Raw genomic sequence first — 23,042 nt, forward strand, 5'->3', positions numbered from 1 at the left:
CCTCCACCTGCAGGAAATGCCTACTGTAGAGTCTGGCTATTGCTGATCTATGCATTATTATCATATAATCAGGTCTTAATGACCTTTCACTAACATTCTCTTTAAATGCCTCATCAGAGACATTAGGAACAAATCTAGCATCCAGGGCAATTTCAGGGTGGGAGTTAGTGTGGGAATTGCTATTCTGTCTGCGCCATTCATTTAACCACTAAAAGCCAGTTAAAGTGCACTACCTGAGGTATATGACAATAGGGTAAAGCAGACCCCAAGAAAGGAAGTTCCATAGCAGTAGAACCTTCAAGGAATAGTGAATCAGGACTGGGCAATTAAACAGGCCAGTTACAGCACAGATACAGGGGGTCATGATGTGGAGCCATCAGCTAGAAGAACTCTACAGGGAGGAAGTGAACCTTCCAAAAACATGTGCCCAGGAGCAAAGTACTAACTGTCCCATCCTAGTTATAGTTCTGTTTCATTATGACATGATGACTTTTGAAAGATATACCAGTTTGGTTGTTTCAGATGTCTGTCTTCCTAGGACTATTTTGGCTAAGCCTAGAGAGGCTCCAAACAGGATTGGTCACAAAGTACTACTGAGTTTTGGCCACAAAAGCTATGGAAGACCCACTAAATTACAGAAGGATCATGACCTGGGTCAGTGGAAGGAGAAGCTACATAGACTTTTTAATAATTCATATTCACAAATACACTACAAAGGGTCATTCTCACAACAACCCTGAGGTCAATCACATAAATCTTTTTTTATGGATGAGAAAACTAAGCAGAAAGGGCAACTGAGGTCCAGAGAGGGAATTGCTGTTCCTGAGCTCACACAAGTTGGGAGCAGATCAGGAACTTCTATCTAGACAGTCCCAAAGGTTCTACTTGGTCCTCCTAGGAGCCAGGTTTTTCTCCTGCCCTATATTGCCAAGTCTTAGTGACTGACAGAATCTCCCTGAATCTCGGCTTTCTCATCTGAAAAACCAGGTGATGATTAGCACCTACTTCCTAGCACTTTGAGGATTAAGTGAGAAAATATACATTAATCACTTTGCAAACCTTAAGGTGCAACAGAAATATGAGCTATCATTGCCTTCATACCACCACCAGCATTCTGTCCCCTGGGCCACATAGGAACTCACTCCCTTCTCCGACACACACAGACTGTGTGATCCTGGTTAAATCCTCTAACCCCTTGGTGCTTTCCCAACACTTTAAAGATATAAATTGCACAAGAGGTGGTAACCTACATTGGTAATAGAGTTTCCTCAACGTGAGTTGACACTAAAATGAGATTGTATGTGTGTGTGAATACACATACACATACATAATCATATATTTTTTAAATCTCATTATATGTCCATATAATTTATATTTATGATATATTTTATTATATTATCTATTATACATTTATTCTTATTATGTTCATTATATTAATTCTCCCATATGTAATGTTTTGTACATCTTAAATACTATATAAATGCTAATACTAATACTAATAATTCAGCCAATATCACTGACTCTGAGACTGATTCTTTCTCCACTATACTATGCTGCTCTTGATTATATGCTGCTCTTCCCTACAAGGAAGTCTTGGGTCTGGCTCTCCTGTCTATTCTGGCTGGTAAGTCAAGAGGTTAGTGTATAACATCAGAACATCACCTTTGTTACAGGCTTTCTGTGTCTCAATGAGGAAAAATGTTTCAGGTACGCCTAGGCAATGAAGAATATGGTCTTACTAACAGCCAGACTAGATCGCCTCAAGGTGCTTAAAACAGGACTCCTCTGTATCAGAAAACGAAGAGTAATTCAATTCAGGTCAATTCAGCCAGCATTTATTACACTGCCCAAAGACTGTGCTGGCGATTAGGGGTTCAAAGACAAATATTAAGCAGTCCCTGCCCTCAAGGAGCAAGACTCTGCTCAGGAAAAGATGGAAGAAGGCTGCCTTGTTATCTCTCTTGAGATCATGACCTACTTAGAATTCAGATAAGATTCATCACTGGTGTCACTCAATATGAGAAGATGGTATGGAGGGGTATCTGGACCTAGGGTCAGGAAACTTGCCTTTAAATCCTGGCTTTGACTGCTTTGTGATCTTAGAGAAATCACATCTCTGAGACTCAGCTCTTCAAGTGCAAAATAGAGATAAAAGACAGACATAGAGACAGAGACAGAGGTTTTTTGTTTCCTGTGTGCCAGTCACTGTGCTAAGCTCTGAGAATACAATATAAACAAACAAGACAGTCTCTCCTAAAGAATTTAAGATTAAAAAAAGAAAAGGCGAAGTGGAAAGGAAGATCCCTGATTTAAAAACAAGTCTTCTGGGGAGGAGAGGGAAAAGCCTAGAAAGTGAGATGAGTTGGGAGTAGGGAGCATGGCTGGGGCTCCTATAAAATGGCAGTGTGGGCTAGGAGCTCATCCCTCAGGGCAGAGGGATCCAGAGTAGAGGGAGTCTGGGAGGGAGATGGGTGCAGAGCAGGGGGAAAAACTATGATGATAATAATATTTCCATGACCTCCCATATAAAACCGTTGGAAGGAAAATGCCTTATGGCTCTATGGAAATTTCTGGTATGGTCATTATCGAGATAGAAAGAGTTTTGGGCTGGGAGTCAGGAGCTGTACCACTAATTAACTTTGTGAACCTGTGCCTCTGGTTACATCACTAACTACCCATGTCAGAGAGAAGATGACACTCTAAGGGAAACCCCTGTTTCCCTTTTGTTCACAAATTCCCAATTGTTCACAAATTTGTTTACAAAAAAATTTGGGTTTTGTTCACAAATGTTCACTGCAACTCAAGAGAAACTAGGCTCCCTGAGGAAAGACCTTGGGATAGTGGGAGTTAGAAACAGGGGACACTAGCTCCAGAACCACAGGAAATGGTACCTGTCTGAGCCTCAGTCTCCTCATCTAGAAAATAGGAATGAGAGCAAAATTGTCTTTATTCCAACCCAACAATGCCAGAGAATGAAAGTGCTTTTAAAACTAGGAAGTCCTATGTTGATGAAAGGGGTTACTGCTGCTGGTGGCCAGTCCTGGAGAGAAGCCAGCTAGGGGACTGGAGATTTGAGGGCCAGCAACATCATTATCCACCAAAACAAGGATGGCTTTTGGTGGGGTCTGTCTGTTTGTCCATCTGTGTATGTGTTCAGTGAAACCCCAGAGAGGATCACAATCCTCTTAGCATTCAACAAATGCTGGGGTTCTGAAATTAAATCTTCAGGAGAACTCCATCCGCTGAGGGGGCTGTGTGTGCATATATGCATGTGCCCTGGGATGGCTGTTAGGGAGGGAGCTAGGGAAAGGGGGAATCATGATTTTTATAAATGAAGAATGTAGCTGAGCTGGTGTCTCACAGATTAAACTACTTGAGGTGGGGGAAAGATGAGGGGGGTCTGGGCTGTTTTCAGCCTTGCTAGGCCCCTGGGAGGGGGAAGACCACGTCGGGAGCCATTTCTTTCAGTCTCTCAAGCCACCTGGGTTGGACTAGGCCCTCATTCCCTTTGTGCTGGCTCAGAATCACTTTGTCCTACATCTGTCCGGACATCTCCATTAAATTTTCATGTGAAAGGCAGCAGCATCGCGCTGCCCCAAGACCTGACATTCAGGGGGGAGGGCACCATCTGCTCAGAGACTCCAAGCATTGTGCTGAGAATTGCGTTTTCGCTTTGACACTGACAAGCCAGAGATGGTTCATAGTAAGGGGTCAAGCAGAAACAGGAAAACTAACAGAAGGGAGCTTTCATTGACAAGGAAACTGAGGACTGCCCCGCCTGAGGTTTCTGCTCAAGGAGCCCAATTTCCTTCTTGATAGGGGATGCCATCTCCATCTGTGAAAACAGACCCAGAGTCCCTTTAGGAGCCCGTGTTCCATGTGGTGCCCCTTCTTCCCAGGAGACAAGAGAGGAGTCGCACTCTCCGGCTGGCAGGCTGCTGGTGGGTGAGAATGCTGGGCATTGGGAGGGAGGGCACACTCCCAGTTTTTGAACCTTGGAAAAAAGCTATTTTATCCCAGGTTTCCAAGGCAGAGTTGGCAGAAATGAAGCTCTGAAAGCTCTGAAGGCCTTTCGCTCCAGCCTTGAAGGCAGAGGTGAATTTTCTCCTCCTTTTCAGTTGTGAAGTCTCAACTCTGAAGCATTAGAGGTTAAATTAAAATAGAAAGTCAAGGGTAGGAGGACCCTCCTATATTCTCCATACTCAAAAACACATAATACTATTAACTAACTCTTACAATGTGAGTCTACATTGCAGTAGATTGAGTTCTGGGCCTGGAGAGTTCAAATCTGACTTCAGACACTTACTAGCTATGTAACTTGGGCCAAGCATTTAATCTGTTTATCTCTGTTTCCTCAACAGAGGAAAGGGAGCTAATAATAACAACAGAGTTGTTGTATCAAGTTAGATAATATTTATAACATAAGGTTTTTCTAAATGAGGAGGAGGAAGAGTACTGGTAGCAGTGTGGTAGTGGTAGTAGGAGGAAGAGAAGGAAAAGAAGGAGGAAGAGGAGTAATAGTAGTAGTAGTAGTAGTAGTAGTAGTAGTAGTTAGCACAACACCTGATATATAGTTGAAATGCTTGTTCGCTTCTATAGCTTTCAGCCTTAGTTTCATCATCTGTAATATGGGAATTCTGCCTCCTTCACAAGGATGTTATGAAGAAAAAAATTTTTAAATCTTAAAGTGAGTCCCTAAATGGACACAGAAGACTCAATTATTACAGACCTAGTTCAGTAAAAACATGAAGTTCACATCAGACCAAAAATGATAATGAAATTCAACAAATAATGAAATTAGAACTATAATCAATCAGTCTAAAGCATTTGTTGAGCATTTACTATGTTCTAGGCAATGTACTAAGAACTAGAAATACAAATACAAGTAGAAAATGTCCCTGCTTTCAGAGAGCTAACATACAAATGAGGAAAAATAACATATAAAAGTCCACTGAATAGGGGGAGGGTGGAAACAAAAATGGATGAAGGTACCTGGAGATGGGGAAAGGACGTAATGGTACAGACATTCCAGAATACATGGAATGAGATCTGGGTGATCTGAACAATGTTCTAAAAATGAAGGCTCTTATGGGATCCATCTAATCAGAAGAGACTGTGGAGGGGAAGGGGGCGGGGGGGAAAGAGAGAGAAAGATACTTCCAAAGTGTGAATTGTAAGGAAAGACTGAATTTTAGATTGAAAACCTGGATGATTTGAAAGTCAGAGTACAGCTAGGAGAGGAATAAGGAACTTCTTCCACCACATAATTGTACAAAAATCATCTAAAAGCCCCTGGATAGTAGTGGTGGTGGTGATGATAGTAGTAGTAGTAGTGATAATAGTAGTAGTAGTAGTTTAGTAGTAGTAGTAGTAGTAGTAGTAGTAGTAGTAGTAGTAGTAGCAGTAGTAGTAGTAGTAGTTTAGTAGTAGTAGTAGTAGTTTAGTAGTAGTAGTAATAGTAGTGGTAGTAGTAGCCATCACTTATATAGCACTTGAAATTTTGCAAAGTGCTTTACAGATATCTCATTTTGTTCTCACAACAATCTTAGAAGGTAAGCTATTATTATCCTCATTTTACAGATGAGGAAACTGAGGCTGAGAGAGGGTAAATGGCTTGCCCAGGTTTACACAGCTAATATATGTCTGTAACTAGTAAGAAAAGAGCTATGACCAAAATCAGTTCCAGAACAGGCAAACCAGTACACAACCTCCCAGCACAAACATAGCTTATCCAAGTTGTATACATATCTTGTATACAATGCTCTATGTTAGAGGCAAAAAGAGTAGAGAGCTCCTTATAAAAGATATGGGATAGTCACAAAATCTCTAAGGCATCCAGAAATCCAGAACAGAGAACTTGGAAGCTATCATGAATTAGTATAAAAAATTATTATACATCTAAAGATGCCTGAAATCTAGCCTAGAAGCAGTAAGTAACTCTAACTGTAAGCTAAAACTAAAAGGAAAAAAATGGATTTTTCTACAAGGATTACATGAATAACTAGAAAAATTTAAACAAGAGATGTAAAAATATTTTTTTTCTTTTTCAACAGTATTTTTTTCCCAAATACATGCAAAGATAGTTTTCAACATTCATTTCTGTAAGATTTTATGTTCCAATTTTTTCTCTCTCCCTTCTCCACCTTCCCTAAGAAAGCAAACAATCTGATATAGATTAAACATATTCAATCCTTCTAAATATATTTCTATATTTGTCATGTCATACAAGAAAAACTGGACCAAAAGGAGAAAGACCATGAGAAAGAATAAGCAAACAAATAAAACAAACAAAAAGAAAAGATGAAAATACTATGCTTTGATCTACATTCAGTCTCCATAATTCTCTCTCTGGATGTAGATGGCATTTTTCCATTCATAGTTTCTTGGAATTGTATTTGATCACCACATTGCTGAGAAGAGATAAATCTACCATGGTTGATTCATTATATAATCTGGCTATTACTATATACAATGTTCTCCTAGTTCTTCTCACCTCACTCAACATCAATTCATGTAAGTCTTTCCAATTTTTTCTGAAATCGTGATCATCACTTCTTATAGAACAATAATATTCCATTACATTCATATATATCATAACTAATTCAGCCATTCCCCAATTTATAGACAACCACTCAATTTCCAATTTCATGCCACTACAAAAAAAAAGCTATTATGAACATTTTTGTGTATATGAGTCCTTTGCCTTCTTTTATAATCTCTTTGAGATGCAGACCCATTAAAAAAAAAAAAAAAGACATTAACCTCTGATGTTACTGGTCTTCTTTGAAAACAAAAAACAATACTCCAGGGAGAGAAAAAAATGGGTTTTTTAAGGAATAGAGGACTTTCAAGCATTCTGATGAAAAAAAAAAAAAAACAGAACTGAGTAGGAACTTTGAAATGTATACACAAAAGTCCAGTGAAGCCTAGAAGGAAACTGTTTCTTGATCAATTGAAAGACATTGTTTATGAATGAAATAGGATATTGTTGTGCTTCAAAAGAATAATGACAAGAGAATTTCAGAGAATCGATGTATTAAAATTGTGTCTTGTTCTACTCCTCTTTTAGTCAATAAGTTTACAAATAGCTAGTATAATATGGCAATAGGAGCAAGTAAGATTTTTAGAGAGAATGTAGTTGTGTACAAACCATTTCAAAGATCAAAGGAGGACACTATACAAATTGTATCATATATTAACCAAAAATCCACATCCTAGTAATCTGTGTAGAATTAGAAAAAGCTACCTAGATTTTGCTGTCCAGGTTTTTTTTGGTCTTATGAAATATAAATTTCAGGAAAGTTCCAGACATCTGCATAGGACCAATAGATCACCAAATGGTACTGATAAATTTAGGGTGAAATGGATCTATTAATGTTTTACAGAAAGCTTTGAGATGATTTGGATATGTTAATGAACTAATGCCAATGTGGCACAAATAAGAATTAGTTTCTTTCACTAAAAAACCCTATAAAACATGACCTCAACTCTTACCTCCTAAGCACTCCTCTACCTCCATCAGCTTCATGCTGCTGAGTATTCCCAGGAGCTCTAATTCATGGTTATGTGAATAATACTCTCTGCCTTTCCTCCTCCCCAACCTTTTCCCCATCACTGTCTGCCTTCCTTCACATCTCTCCCCTCCCTAAACTATTTGCCTCTCTCCCTCTTTTGCCATTTGTCTTGTGCCATTTGCTCCTGTGCCCTCTGTACCTTATCAAAAAGCAATTGCAACCTCCATTCCCATTGCCATGCTATCATCATGGTACTCAAAGAACCAGGCATGTCTGTCCTGTTTTATCCTTTCCTACATTAATTATCAATTCTCGGATAGGAGGAATTGATGTGGAATAGAGAACAGAAGCAGGAGAATAATTTATATAAGATACAGTGAGAACTCTCAAGAGCATCCTGAAGAGTTGAGTTCTTTCTCCACAGCATGATTTCATCTATACAAGTAGAAAGTATTATTATCATATTTATTTTAAAAATATAATTGAGGTGTGGCTTCATCTGTACTATTACTATAACCAGATTCCTTATTTTTAACACGTTGAATTTAAAAATAAACCCAATAGAACTTCAGAACCCTCAAGTCCTGATTTCTGAACTCTTATAGAAAGCAACAAATCCATTTATACTCATATAAACCATTGAAAAAATTGCTTCCTTAGATTTACAAAAATCTGCTATTTAACTCAGGCAGATTAGAATCAGGAAGATTATATTGGCAGGGAAAAGAGAGAATTTATATACATAAAAACCAAGCTGTTCCCACTCTGAGACATTCAAAAAGAAAATTAATTATAGAGAAAGAACTAACCTCTTGAGAAAGTTCTTGAGAGGTTTCCCTATACTATATATAAATACATATATATATATATATACATACATACACACACATACACACATATATATACATATATCTTCATCACATATATACATGCATATACATTTTATCTCATATATGCATTTATGTTGGAAGGAAAGAAGAAAGGAAGGAAGGAAGAAGGAAGGAAGGCAGGGAGGGAGGGAGGAAGGGAGGAAGGAAGGGAGGGAGGGAGGGAGGAAGATAGGAAGATAGATAATCTTTCCCCCTTGGGAAAATATGAGGATAAGAAATCGGGAGATTGCTCTCTCCTCTCTGCTGCCATCTTTTGGCTACAAGACTTGAGGATGAGACTCTTAGCCACTCATCGAGTGCCTTCAACCAATGTTCAATATCCTTTTACAAAGTTTCAGTTAGCCATTCAAAAGTTTAATGACCTTATAAAGGAGAAATAGATTACCAGTGCACTGTTACATCTCCTTTTCTCTGTTACTATCTATCTCTTAATTTCATCAATAGAGCACACTCAACTGATCGGGGTCTCTTGATAAACTTTACTGCTTACCAAAAAAAAGTCTGATTCTCCTCTCCTGAGTTCTAAAATAAAATCTTTTGAATAGGATTCAGTCTCTCTCTGAGTTACCAATGTCACTGTTGCCCGAGCACTGACTAGGCTGGTGAATATGGCTGTTGGTAGATCTGTAGGCTATAGGCCCCTATCTTCAGGGCTCCATTAAAACTATATCCCTCTGGTCACTTATAGCCTGGAGTGTTCCAACCAGACATAGCCCTGAGTAGGAGAGAGAAGAAGCAATAGGAATCATTTTTGCACCTAAAGGTGAGAGACATAATAGTAAAGGAGTCTAATCATTTATTGGAAGAGCCTATAAAGACAGAAATAGGTTTTTAAGATTTAGAGATAGTGGGCAATAGGGTTTTTTTTTCCCTTTCTGCTGAGACAGATACTCAGCTGATTCCATCATGACACTTAGTAAGGGATAATTCCAACACTTCATTTCAAATCCCTTTCTGTGGTTTTTGAATTTGTGGTTGATTTGACAGATGCTGTGAAGTGCTGACCTAGAAGTTATTATTTTTTTCTAATTGAAACTTCATATTTCTGACATTGCCATCCCAGGATCCCTCCATCCTGAGGTTGGGGGTGGGGAAAGAATAGAGGAGGAACTATGTATTTGGACAGCTGCATAAATTAACCGGAACCAGCCAGAAACATCTGTGAATGGATTTGCTGGTGAACTGCACATGGGGTAACCCACACAGTCTGTGTGTCCTCTGTCCATGGTAGAGTAATGGAATGTTCAGTCCGGGGCCCTCCCAGCCAGGCACACAGTGATTAAAATGTAATGGGAACACAGGGGAAGGTCTCAGACCTGGCCCAAGGCCAGATGCTCTGGCGAGGGTTCTCTTGGCCACTCCCACTCCAGCCTCATTCCCCTCATTCAAAATGAATCTGCAGATGTGCTGTTCATAATTAGAGAGTAATTTAATTATCCACCCAAATTTTCATTTGGAAATTAATATTTAAATGGAGTTTAACTGCTGTACAATGTGTTTTTTGTCCTGCTCGTAAAAACAAAAAAGCCTGGGAAGCAAAGGAGACAAACAAAAAGGCAATGAGACAAAGCTGTAGGTCCTCTTGGATGTCTCCTTGAGTCCTTGCAACCTGACCCAATGGCCTCATCATTTGACAGGTGACAAAACTGAGGCAGACAGAAATTGAGGCTTTTCAACATCACACAACTAATGTCTGAGACTGCATTTGACCTCAGGTTTTCCTGATTCAAGGAGCAGAGCTCTATCCACTGAACCACCTAGCCGCCTCATACTAGCTAGGTGACCTTGGACAATAATTTTATTCCCCTGCCCCTGAGTTTCCACATGTGTAAAATGAGGGAATCTAAGATCCTGTTCCAAATTCCCATCTAGCTGTAACACTCAGTGCTCCCTGCACCCGCACCCATCTAAATCCAGGGGGTGCCCATGACCTATACTGCCTGGGTGTGTCCCTCAAATGGCCTTTCAAAGTAGACTGGCAGGTTTTCAATTTTGCATTTCTAAGGCTGTGACATTAAGACATTCTCTCCGCAGGCTCTGACTGTTCCTGCCTTACCTCCTCCATCAACTAAGCCTTCACAAATAACAAGGAAGGAGGGAATAAATTCTGGTTCTTTTCTCCTAATTAAAAACCCTTCCAAATGAGAGGAACTCTCCTTCTCAGCAAGAGCATAATCCATCCAGATAGCTCAGAGAGAACAAATGCCAGGCAGAAATCCGTTAGCAACAGAAAGCTAATTTAAAAACGTGGGGGGGCGAGTGGGGGTGGCAAAGGGGGAAGCCACAGAAATGCAAATGGGCCAATAAAGGAGACAGGCTGGGGAAGGAACTGTCTACATTTCAGAATCCAGAGTAATGGATCCAGTGTCTATATTGGAAACAAAAGCCATGGCTAGGACAGAATTCTTTTAAGGAATAGCACCGAGGGAGACCTAAATCCAGTCCCTGCCCATGGCTGTTCAGAGGATGGCGAGTGAAGGGGACCCTCTCAATCTCCCAAGATCTGTCTCTTTCCCAGCCCACTTCCTGTGGCTGCTCCCTATTCCCTCTGTCCTTTTCCTAGTCCCTCTGAACTTTCTCTGGCCCCTAGAGCCTCCATCCTCTCCCTGGTTCCTCTTTCCCAGGAGGCTGGTACGGCCTTTTCCCTCTCTATTTACTCCTCAGTACCTGTATTTTCTCCCATTCTTTCGATCTTTAACTCCCCACCGCTATTCTCTTCTCCCTAATTCCTCTGACTTCTCTTTAGTTCCTCTGAACTCTCCGCAATCCTTCTGTTTTCTCTCTAACCCTTTCAACCAGTTATTAGCCATTCTAGACAACTAAAATATTTATTAAAAGCCTATGTACTTTGGACTATGTGATAAGCATTGGGTTCACAAAAAATAAGAAAACAAGAAGATCTCTACTTTTAAAGAGCTTATATTCTAATAGAAGGAGATAAAGTATAAAAGAGAGCTGGTAAAAAGAGTAAAGAAAGGAGGAGGAGGGGAATGAAAGGAAGGTACGTATTGAATACATGGCAGTTAGTAAGGAAGTGGAGATAAGAGTAGACAGAAAAAAGAGCTGGGAGTGAAAGTAGCAGCAGGCCTGGAGAGGTTCCAGGCAAGAATTCAGTTAATAAACCCCAGGATGGGGTCATCCATAGTGGTCAAGACAGGTACTGTGAAAATGGAGCTGAGGGAGCCTGAAGGAATCCTACTTTTAGGAATGGAGGTAGAGGAGCAGGTGTTCTACCAAAGGAAAAGATATATTGGTCCCTATATTCTCAAATGCTTTAAGGTAGACCTTTAAGACAGGCAATAAGAAGGAAGGTCAGAAGTCTGGGGAAGGCTCCTCCTCCCAATGGACTTCTTCAGGAATCAGAGGTCCAGAATATTCTGGTCTAGACTCAGGAATTCCCAGAGACTGGATTTGTACAAAAGGACAGCTTAGCCTAGAGAAGGATAATTATCACTATTCCTAACTTTAGTCTTCCCTACTTCAATGGATATGAAAGTGAGGATGAACAGATAGAGAAGGCTCAATTGAGCTGGTACATCCACCTGTAGGTAGCCTGGACATTTCCCTTTTTAACCTGGTGACGTGCCTCATTACCTTCTTAATGAGATTGAGGTCTGGAATTAAATGATGAAATTAATGTAAGCACATTAAATGTTGGGGTTCAGTCATGTGATGATGATGTGATGATGAATGGCCTTTCTCTTTGGCAAAAGGTAGGTTTATTTATAAGAAGAGTTTCCAGACAAAATGGAGAGGTAAAAGAGATACCAGGAGTGATAAGTATGAAATAGATTGGAGAGAGTATATAGTTAGAAAGGAAATGGAGTTTTAACAATGAACAAGGGAAAAGACAAGTTCCCCATGGAACTTATGATTAACCAAGAGAAAGGGAATACAGATGGACAGAAGCAGCTGCACCTAACGAAAGAACACTGGGAAATGAATGTAAACTGTTTGTATTTTTGTTTTTCTTCCTGGGTTATTTTTACCTCCTGAATCCACTTCTCCCTGTGCAACAAGAGAACTGCTCAGTTCTGCACACATATATTGCATCTAGGAAATACTGTGACATATTTAACATGTATAGGACTGCTTGCTATCTGGGGGAGGGGGTGGAGGGAGGGAGGGGAAAAATCAGAACAGAAGTGAGTGCAAAGGATAAAGCTGTAAAAAATTACCCAGGCATGGGTTCTGTCAATAAAAAGTTATAATTATGAGAAAGGGAATATACTATGAGGTGGGAGTAAGCCATTGACTGGCAGGCTAAATTCATAGAAAAGTTTAGCATCCTGAAAGAGTTAGTTATAACAAGGAGAAAGACACCATGAGGCATAGGAGAGGGGGAATGGGAAGGACACCCAGAGACAGAATGTAATAGCAAGCTAACTCAAAAGAGATTCAGCAAAGATGGTATAGGCCATGAACAAATTTATAGGGAAATTTAACCTCCAGGGGTTGATATAACTTGACTTTCTAATTAGACACAGCAAGGTGGAGCTACCCAAGACCTTCTAAGACTGAGCTGATCCCCATCAGTGCCCTCCCCTGCTTGCCTCAGGGAGTATTATAAACTTATCAGTTCTTCAGGTTTTGTCCACCAACCCCATCTAGTGACCCAAGATTCATCACTCTACAGGAGTCCCAACTCTCCTCAGCTTGGTACAATGGGAAAAACTCATGACTTTGAGCCTAAAGAACTGGGTCTTAATCTCAGCTCTGTCTTTTTATTAGTTATGTAACTACAGGTCTCACTTTTCTTACCTGTAAAATGCTGATAAATATTTTTGTGCTACCTTCCTCACAGAGCTAGTATGAGGGCTGAGTAGAAAGTGTTTCATGGACATAAAGAGCTATTTAAATGTTAGCACTTATTAGGATTCATTTATGTAACTTTTTATTGGACACATATACATATATGTATACATATAATTCCTTATATACATACACACACACATATAAGGAAGTTTAAGACTTGCTCTCTGCCCTTAAGGAGCATGTGTTCTATTTGGAGAGGAAAAGAATCATACAAATATATAATTATATATATATAATATACGTTATATATTATATATATAATTAATAGTAAACTTTTAAGACATAACCATAGAGTTCAGAGGAATGAGAAATTATTGCTGGTAGGAGGAATTTGAGCGGTATAGCAGAAGAATTTGTATTCAGACTGTGTAGAATTTATATAAATGAAAACAAATGGATGGGGAGGGGTATAGCACAAGCAAAGATATAGAGGTAAAAGTATGAGAGGAACTAATAAGTTGATTCTGTCTATAATGGAGAGTACTTTCTGAAAAGGAAGGAATGAGTTATAGTAGAGTGGAAATAGATTCAAAGAAATTAGCAACATAATCAGTCTGATTTTCACCTGTTTTCACTAAAGAGTGGGTTCTTTTAAAGCTACAGAAGCAAATCCTCCAAGAGTCTGCATGGATATAGAAGTATTTGTCGCCTTCTGCAAGAAAGGCTGGAGGAGAATGTATAAGGGCTCTCCAATTCTCTTGGGGTTGTTTTCAAATTCTTTATTCTGGAAATGAGGGATCGGTTAATAATACAATAGGACAATTGAAACCACACTTCAATTATACTTTAAAAACAAATTTAGTTATAATAATAATTCACATTTATATAGCATTTAAGGATCATAATACAAAGTTGGCATAGTGGATAGCAGCCCTGCCTTAGAGTCAAGAAAACATGGGTTCAAATCTTGTGTCTGGCTGTGTGATCCTAGACAAGTTATTTAACCTCTCTCGTTGCCCCAATCAAGGTTCACCAACTGTAAATTGCTCATGCCTTTACCATCTTTATGGTTAAGAAAGTTTTCATATCAAGAATTCCTGTGTTGTTTTCTTGTTTCAGCATGACCATGATCCCATTTGGGATTTTCTTGACAAAAATATTGAAGTGGGTTTGCTGTTTCCTTCTCCAGCTCATTTTATAGGTGAAGAAACTTAAGTAATTGGGATTAAGTGACTTGCCCAGAGCACACAAGTGCCTGAGACCAGATTTGAATTCAGGTTCTCCTGACTCCAGGCCTGGCATTCTATTCACTGTACCACCTAGCTACCCATTAAGAATTCCTACACACGAGGAGGAAGAAATTTGTGACTAAAGATGAACTAGAGACCATTATTGATCACAAAATAGAAAATTTTGATTACATCAAATTAAAAAAGCTTCTGTACAAACAAAACTAATGCAAACAAGATTAGAAGGGAAGCAACAAACTGGGAAAACATCTTCACAGTTAAAGGTTCTGATTAAAGGCCTCATTTCCAAAATATATAGAGAACTGACTCTAATTTACAAGAAACCAAGCCATTCTCCAATTGATAAATGGTCAAAGGATATGAACAGACAATTTTCAGATGATGAAATTGAAATTATTACCACTCATATGAGTGTTCCAAATCATTATTGATCAGAGAAATGCAAATTAAGATGGCTCTGAGATACCACTACATACCTGTCATATTGGCTAAGATGACAGGAAAAAATAATGATGATTGTTGGAGGGGATGCAGGAAAACTGGGACACTGATACATTGTTGGTGGAGTTGTGAACAAATCCAACCATTCTGGAGAGCAATCTGGAATTATGCCCAAAAAGTTATCAAACTGTGCATACCCTTTGATCCAGCAGGGCTTATATCCCAAAGAGATACTAAAGAAGGGAAAGGGACCAGTATGTGCCAAAATGTTTGTGGCAGCCCTGTTTGTAGTGGCTAGAAACTGGAAAATGAATGGATGCCCAATCAATTGGAGAATGGTTGGGTAAATTGTGGTATATGAATGTTATGGAATATTATTGTTCTGTAAGAAATGACCAGCAGGATGAATACAGAGAGGCTTGGAAAGACTTACATGAACTGATGCTAAGTGAAATGAGCAGAACCAAGAGATCATTATATACGTCAACAACGATACCGTATGAGGATGTATTCTGATGGAAGTGGATTTCTTTGACAAAGAGACCTAATTCAGTTTCAATTAATCAATAATGGACAGAAGCAGCTACACCCAAAGAAAAAAACACTGGGAAATGAATGTAAACTATTTGCATTTTTGTTTTTCTTCCCGGGTTATTTTTACCTTCTGAATCTAATTCTCCCTATGCAACAAGAAAACTGTTTAGATCTGCACACATACATTGTATCTAGGATATACTACTACATATTCAACATATATAGGACTGTTTGCCATCTAGGGGAGGGGGTGGAGGGTGGGAGGGAAAAATCGGAACAGAAGTGAGTGCAAGGGATAATGTTGTAAAAAAATTTACCCTGGCATGGGTTCTGTCAATAAAAAGTTACTATAATAAAAAAATAATAATAATAAAAATAAAAATGAAATTAAAAAAAAAAAGAATTCCTACACACAATCTTCCATTTCCAATCAAAAGGGAAATGAGATACCTAGGACTTGAGGAGCCCTTAGCAATTATCTAGTCCAGGGCTTCTTAACTTTTTGCACCCTTTTTCACCCAGGAAATTTTTATGTGACCCCAGGTATATAGATATATGCAATAGGTATACAAATCAAACATTTGCTGATAATAATCATAATTTCACAATTACCACATTCACTGGGGTCACAAACCAGCTTAAAAAGCTGAGATCTAAGTTCACCTCACAAATTTTATAGATATAATGGAAGATTGGCCAATGGGAGACAAGTTCTCAAAGTAGGTATTCCCTGCCAATGTTTAGTCCTTAGAAAATATTCACAGCTATTCTCTGCCTGTTTTCAATCCAACCACATATAAAGGGTTGGTGAGTCTACCAGCCATGAGTGAATGGAGGGCTGATAATGTGCAGTGAAAGAGTCTTCTGATTGGCTGAGGAGTCAGAAGACTTATAATTCATAAGTGATTGAACCAGAAGTGATTGTGCAAACAGGAGTGATGGGCCTCTCCTTCAATGTTTGCTCTTTTCAAGTCCTACAGTATGAGTATACTGAATTCTACTACCCAGCCCTCATGTATCTATGAGCATATGGCGCCTCTGTTTCTTTGGGTTTATTCTTTTCTGATGTTAGATGAATGGATAAAATAAGAGAAAAATGATTCTTCTCAGGGATCTATCAAAGTGCTCAGAAGTCCCTGTAACAAATAGGTAATAATGACTACCAGAGCATTAGTAACTAATAGTAGAAACTGCAATGACAGAAGATATGGAAAGATAGCAGGGACAAGCTAAAGCCAACTCATACCAGCTCTTGAGAGACAATGGCTAAATTTTCAGTGTGAGCATTTACATCTCAGGAATCAACAAATATTAAAAATCAGGGCTTGATTTATTGTTCTGGGTTTTTTTGTTGACTGTCTAGACTTGAGAAAGCGATGGGAAAATGTTAACAATGGAAGGAAGAAAATGGGGAAGACCAGGAAGAGAATGAGGAGGAGGAGATGAAGAAGATGAAGAAGACAAAAAAGAAAATGAAGAAGATGAAAACAAAGAAGGACAAGGAAGAAGAGGAGAAGGAAGAAAAGGAAGAGGAGGAGGAAGAGGAAGTGGTGGTTAATTGTGGATTCTGAAAAGCATAAATACTCATGGCCCAGCAGAGTTACGCTTACGGATATTTTCAGAAAGAATCTAAGGGAGAAAAAGCTCAGGAGTCTTAAGGTATCCTTGGCTGTATGCATTCTCTATTTAAAGTTAAGCCTACTCTCCATTGATAAGTCACAGAGAGTGTGTCCTAGTTTGAGGGGAAATTTTTGTAACTACTATTCTTTCCATTTCTTTTCAGTAAATTCCCTTTTCTACAAAGTTCTATTCTGAAAGAATTGAGTTTTAATCATTGACTGATATTAGATAACAACTTTTAAGAAATGGTACTAGAAATGGTATTAAAAAACACGAGATACCCCTGGGACTCTGAAGAAGGAGTAACCTGTTGCGCACCCTGCTTGCCAAAGCAAACAGGAATTGGAAAAGTATCCCAGAAGGGATACTACATAGATAAAAAACTGAGTCCTAGAGACAGCAAATGACCTATTGATTTTTACAGATAGAAAGTAGCAGAGCTAAGTCTCTCATATAAATTGTAATACTTTCCACTACACCATTCATATCGTTATAAAGTGCTATAAGTATTGGTCATTCTCTTTATGAATTACCTCTCTAAAAGACTTGAATGAGAAAGCTATTTGGTGCTATTTAATAAATTTCAGGAAGACTGAGTTCAGATCCTGCCCTGGATACACACTGGCTATGTGACTCTGAGCAAGTCACTTAACCTTTCAGTGTTTTAGTTCCCTCTTTAAGCCTCTAAATTGCAGAGAGAGTTGATCTGCATTTGTCAAGGAAGTGTCATAGGCCCAGTCTCTTTCCCTCTTTCATTTAATCGATTAGGTTATTGAGGCACAGAGAAACTCAATAATCTACTGAGATCACACAGCAGATCTAGGATGAGAACTCTTGACCCTAACCTGCCTTTTAGTAAGAAAAGAGAAGAGAGCCAAGAATGAAAAGCATTTGCTTGCAGGAAACAAACTCCATAGCCTCCCACTAGCATCAGAGACACTTTGTGCTTCTCTTTATTTATAAGACTATTTTCCTGTGTTCCATTAGGGAGGTTGAATATAATCAATAGCCTGAGTTTCCAGGAGCCAAGGTGGAAACTGCCACCAGGTCTCTCTGCTGATAAGAACATGTGTTTAAAGATCCTGGTTCTAGGAAGTATTTAGCCTTACCAGTAAGCTTCAGCAGACAAAGGTATTGATCAGGCTGTGAGTCACTTTGGAATTCTGAGAAACCTTCTCTGGACCTTCTGTTCCAATGGGTCAGTTTTCCAGAAGCAGAAATATTTGATTCAATAACACTTATTAAGCACCTTTTGTGTTTAAGACCCAGAGCTGAGTGCTGAGAATAAAAAGATAGAGGCAACATAGCCCTGTTCTCAAGGAGTTTCTAATGCTAAGGTGAGGGGGAAGGAGGAGGATAAATACACAAAGAACCATGATACAATCCAATCTCAGCACAGCTCTCCAAATAATCTGTCTGGGAATACAGGCCTATAATCATGTCATTACTCTGCCAAAGGAGCACCCCATTGTTGATTCCAGTATAAAATGCAAACTCTTCAACTTAATACTTAAACCCTTTATAGTCTGGCTCCAATCTTTCCAAAATTATTGCATATGCCTCCCTTCCATGAATTGTACAATTTAGCCAAAGTGGCCTATTTGCTACTCACCCAAATACACGTTCCATCTCTCCCCCTCATTCTTTTGCAAAACCTGTTTCTTATATCTAGAATGCTTCTCTTCCTCCTTCCACCTCTCATAATTATTATTTTCTTTGAGACTCCGTTCAGGTTCATCCCCATCTTATGGGAAGTCTTCCTTCCACTCCCACCCCACAAGCTCTGAGAGTTCACTCCTCGAATTTTACCATATTTATACCTTTCCATGGAAATGTTACATCATTGCAGTAAGATGAAATACTTATTGTTTACCCTTTTGTCTTTTTATTCCTATTGCTTAGCACATCTTCTTGCATACAGTGAGCACTTAATAAGTGCTCTTTGAATGAAACCTTCAGAAAGTTCTGGGAGAAATCAGAAGAAAAGCCCCCCATCTTGTCTTTTATCCTAGGATGGAGCCTCTTAATCATTCCATACTATGAAAGTAAGGAAGCAGTGTGGTATTGTGGGAAGATAAATACAAAGTCTTATAATGGAGAGAGCCATCTACAACCAGGGAGAGGACTGTGGGGACTGAAAGAGTATCACAACATAGCATTTTCACCTTTTTATTGTTATTTGCTTGCTTCTTTTTCCTTTCTCATTTTTTCCTTTTTGATCCAATTTTTCTTGTACAGCATGATAAATGTGAAAATATGTATAGAAGAATTGCACATATTTAACATATATTGGATTATTTGTTGTCTAGAGAAAGGGGTGGGGAAAAGGTGGGAGAAAAATTTGGAGCATAACATTTTGCAAGGGTGAATGTTGAAAACTATCTTTGCATATCTTTTAAAAATGAAAAACTTTTATTTAAAAAAATTAAGTCCAGAAAAGAAAGAGAAAAAGAAAACATTTGGCTGGTTAGTACCTTTTGAATGTACCCCAGATCTGGCTGAGCAATCAATCAAAAATCCTTCTCTTCACTACATGGTTATCAGGCCAGAACCAATTATACAATATCTACATATGTTCCAAAGACCACGTGGAGACTGCATCTCCTAAGCACACCATGAAAGTTCAAAAGGAACAAGTTCATTGGTCAGACACATCCCTACTCCAGACTTTGTGCCTTTGAACACAGGATAAATAATCAAATCATCCCAAAGCCTGGGTTATTCTGAAATACAACAACAGGGCATGACTGTTTCGGTTCCTATTTCTTGGTTGTTTGGGTCATTTTTGCTCCTTTTGGGGATAACCCTTCATCAGTTCTTAATATGTAAATGCTTTTAGAGATCCATGATCTTGAAACCTCCTACTTCTCTGTTCTTCTCTTTCTCCAATTCTACCCTCTAAGCCAGTGGTTCTCAAACTTTTGTTCTCAGTATCTTCATGTTAAAAAAAACTATCGAGGATCTGTTCAAAGAGTTTTTGTTCACATGGGTTATATTTATAGCTATTTACTATATTATAAATAAAAAATAATTTTGAATTTGTAGACCCTCTGAAAGGGTTTCAGAGATTCCAACAATTCTTCAGACTACACTTTGAGGACCACTGCGAGTCTAGGCAGTTTCCCAAGCTATATATAGCATGACCTTGTAACTCTTCTACTCAAGAGGCTTCTTTGGCTCCCTGCTCATAATATGACCCCAGACTACCTTTTCCAGATGAAAGTTACTACATCACCAGAATACTCTAAGACTCCCTCCAACAAAACGGTTGGAGGTTCATCCTCCAATTCATCCAGGTTTCCTTCTACTGTGCTGCTCTTGACCTCCCATAAACTTACCACAAGGGGTCAACCCAGAATATACTGAGAACAGCTTGAACTTTGCTCTCTCAAATCCATTGTTAAATTTTCAGTGTGAAAATCCACTATAAATAAGAGCTTGCTTTGTTTTATTTTATGTCTAACATTTTTTAAAGTGCTATATAGACAGGGCAGCTCGAGAATGCAGTGAATAGAGCACTGGCCCTGAAATCAGGAGGACCTGAGTTCAAAACCCACCTCAGATACTTAATGCATACTACCTGTTGTAATGCCGGAAAAAGTGAGGCAAGATAGAGATTAGAGAATTTTTAATATTTTATTTGAATTTCTGAGAGGGAGAGATTGTGCTGGGGGCATGTTGCCCCCAGGGCTGACGTCCAAAGCATCCAGCAGTGAATGTTCATTTCACCATGAATATATACCCTTTTCTCTAAGCTTGGGTAGCTAAACAAAGGTAGGGGGTGGAATCCAAACTCTGGGCAGGGACTTTCAATACGGTTCTGACAGGTTGGGGGTTAGGACCATAAATTCTAACAAACTGGGAGTTAAGGAGTTGTCCAACTAGGGCCAGGAAGTCTGAAACTTAGAGATATAAACAATGCCAGTTAGGTATCTGAGATAGGACATCTGAAATTTTATCTTTTGGAATGTCAGATCTCCTCATCCCTAATTATCTCAATTCTAAAAGAACAGAAAAGGGGAGTGCAACCAGGGAAACTGAGGCAGAACAATTTAGGGAAACTTAGAACAATTAGGGAAACTGAGTCAGGACAATAAAAGGGAACTGTGGCACAACACTGTATGATTCTGGGCAAGTCACTTAACCCCACTTGCCTTGCCCCCCCAAAAAAAAAAGATGGAGAAAAGTTTAATAATGCATATTAAACTTAAAAGTATGGACTGAATACTTTTCATATTCTTTTTTGTTTTTGAAGAGTCAGCTAGTAAACATTTACCATTTGATGTGACAGACTCCCTCTTCAATTTCTCCTGACATTAGAAGGCTATCAGTGGAGCACTCTAGAGTTCCAGATATTGTCTCTTGCTCTCACCACATGACCAGTCCATCTTCTCTTCCTCATACCTTACTTTAGTGGCATATTTTACACTCTATCCTGTTCTCACTCACCAGGCAGCTCTCCATTACCCACTGTGAGCTATTCTTTGGAGACCATAGTATCCTATCTTTCTGCCAGAATCAGTGTTTAAAAAGATGAGATTTTTACAGCAGGGAACATATTGGGATTATTGAAAGCGCTTCTGATTTCCCACAGACAATCTAGCCCCATCTCTTGTCCTTCCTTGAATCTGAGTTCAGTTTACTATCTATCTTTAGGTTACATAAAAGTGGGCTGCTATCTGCATGTGGTAATCTGAGCAATATGCATTTTCCTTTGCTTTGTTTTCAGGTGTAAATTGTTTTTTTTTTTTTTAATCTCTTTTGAATTGCAGTATAATAGATTTCACTGAGGCTTTTTTTTTTTTTTTACATTCTGGGACTCAGAAAATGCTTTCTCTGTATACTATTTCCCCCAGGAAAAAGAACCACCCTGTCTTTTTTCTTTCTCTCTCCTTCCATTCTATGGTGCTCTACATATAGAATTCAGCCTAAATAAGAGATCTGAAAAAGAAACAAATAAGAGGTAGGTTTCTACAGCAACATGGCTATAGATAATACTATGCCTGAAGAGGTGGCTGTATAAGTCTGGGTGACTATTTCTTATGTCAATAATAAGTTGAACAAGGCCCCAGGAAACCCAACAGTACAATCCACTTGGAGATACCTAATGCCTGAATACCTTAATATGCAAATCAAATCCTTACTTAGCTTAAACATCTAATTTATTATTTTCCTTGGGGAAAATGTGCATCTCCTGCTGGTTCTAAATCCAAGGTTCCCCTTCAGTATTCAATCCACTTGTCTCAAGTTCCAAAGGAATGGAAACACTTATTCTGAGAAAATGGGGGAAAATATTCAGGGGAAAAATGGTTCCCTCTTGAATAAACACGTTACATCTTCTCAGGTGGCTGTCTCTATTGCTCAACACAGTGGGAACCTCAGAACACACACTCTCAGACTAAAGCTATAAACTATGTGGAGGTCAAATTGCATTATTGGTCATATGCATAAACTAAGCAGTTTAGGATTCATCTCCAAATCCTTCCAATTCCACAGAAATATGTACAAATAAACCGATACCTACTTAGAACCACCATATTCATGGGGACATAAAGGACCAGACCAATCTCTCCTGGACCAAAACCCAAAGTTCTGGAAGAAAACACATCCACTCATAATATATAGAGTATGGGATGCCTGGCCAAGGAATGCTTCAGGAGTGGCGTTCCAAGATGGAACCATTCTAACAAGGAATTTTGCTAATATAATCTTTCTTGGGGAAGAGAGGAAGCCAGGTTCTCTATAATAGTAAGTTGTATTTCACAAATCATAGACAGAGCTGAAAGAGAACCCAGAGGCCATACAGTCTAACCCTCTTATTTTATAATTGGGGAAACTGAGGTCCAGAGGGCTGGACTCCTAAGATTCTAAGATCATACCTAAGATAATATAGGAAGCATGATCAAATGAGATAATGTTTGTAAAATGTTCAACACAGTGCCTGATACATAGTAGATATTCCTAAGATTTTAAAATAGTTAATCATACCTAAGATAATATAGATGAGATCAAATGAAATAATGTTTGTAAAATGTCCA

This window comes from Sarcophilus harrisii, chromosome 2 (genome assembly GCF_902635505.1).
Source record: "Sarcophilus harrisii chromosome 2, mSarHar1.11, whole genome shotgun sequence".
Classification (NCBI taxonomy): Eukaryota; Metazoa; Chordata; class Mammalia; order Dasyuromorphia; family Dasyuridae; genus Sarcophilus; species Sarcophilus harrisii.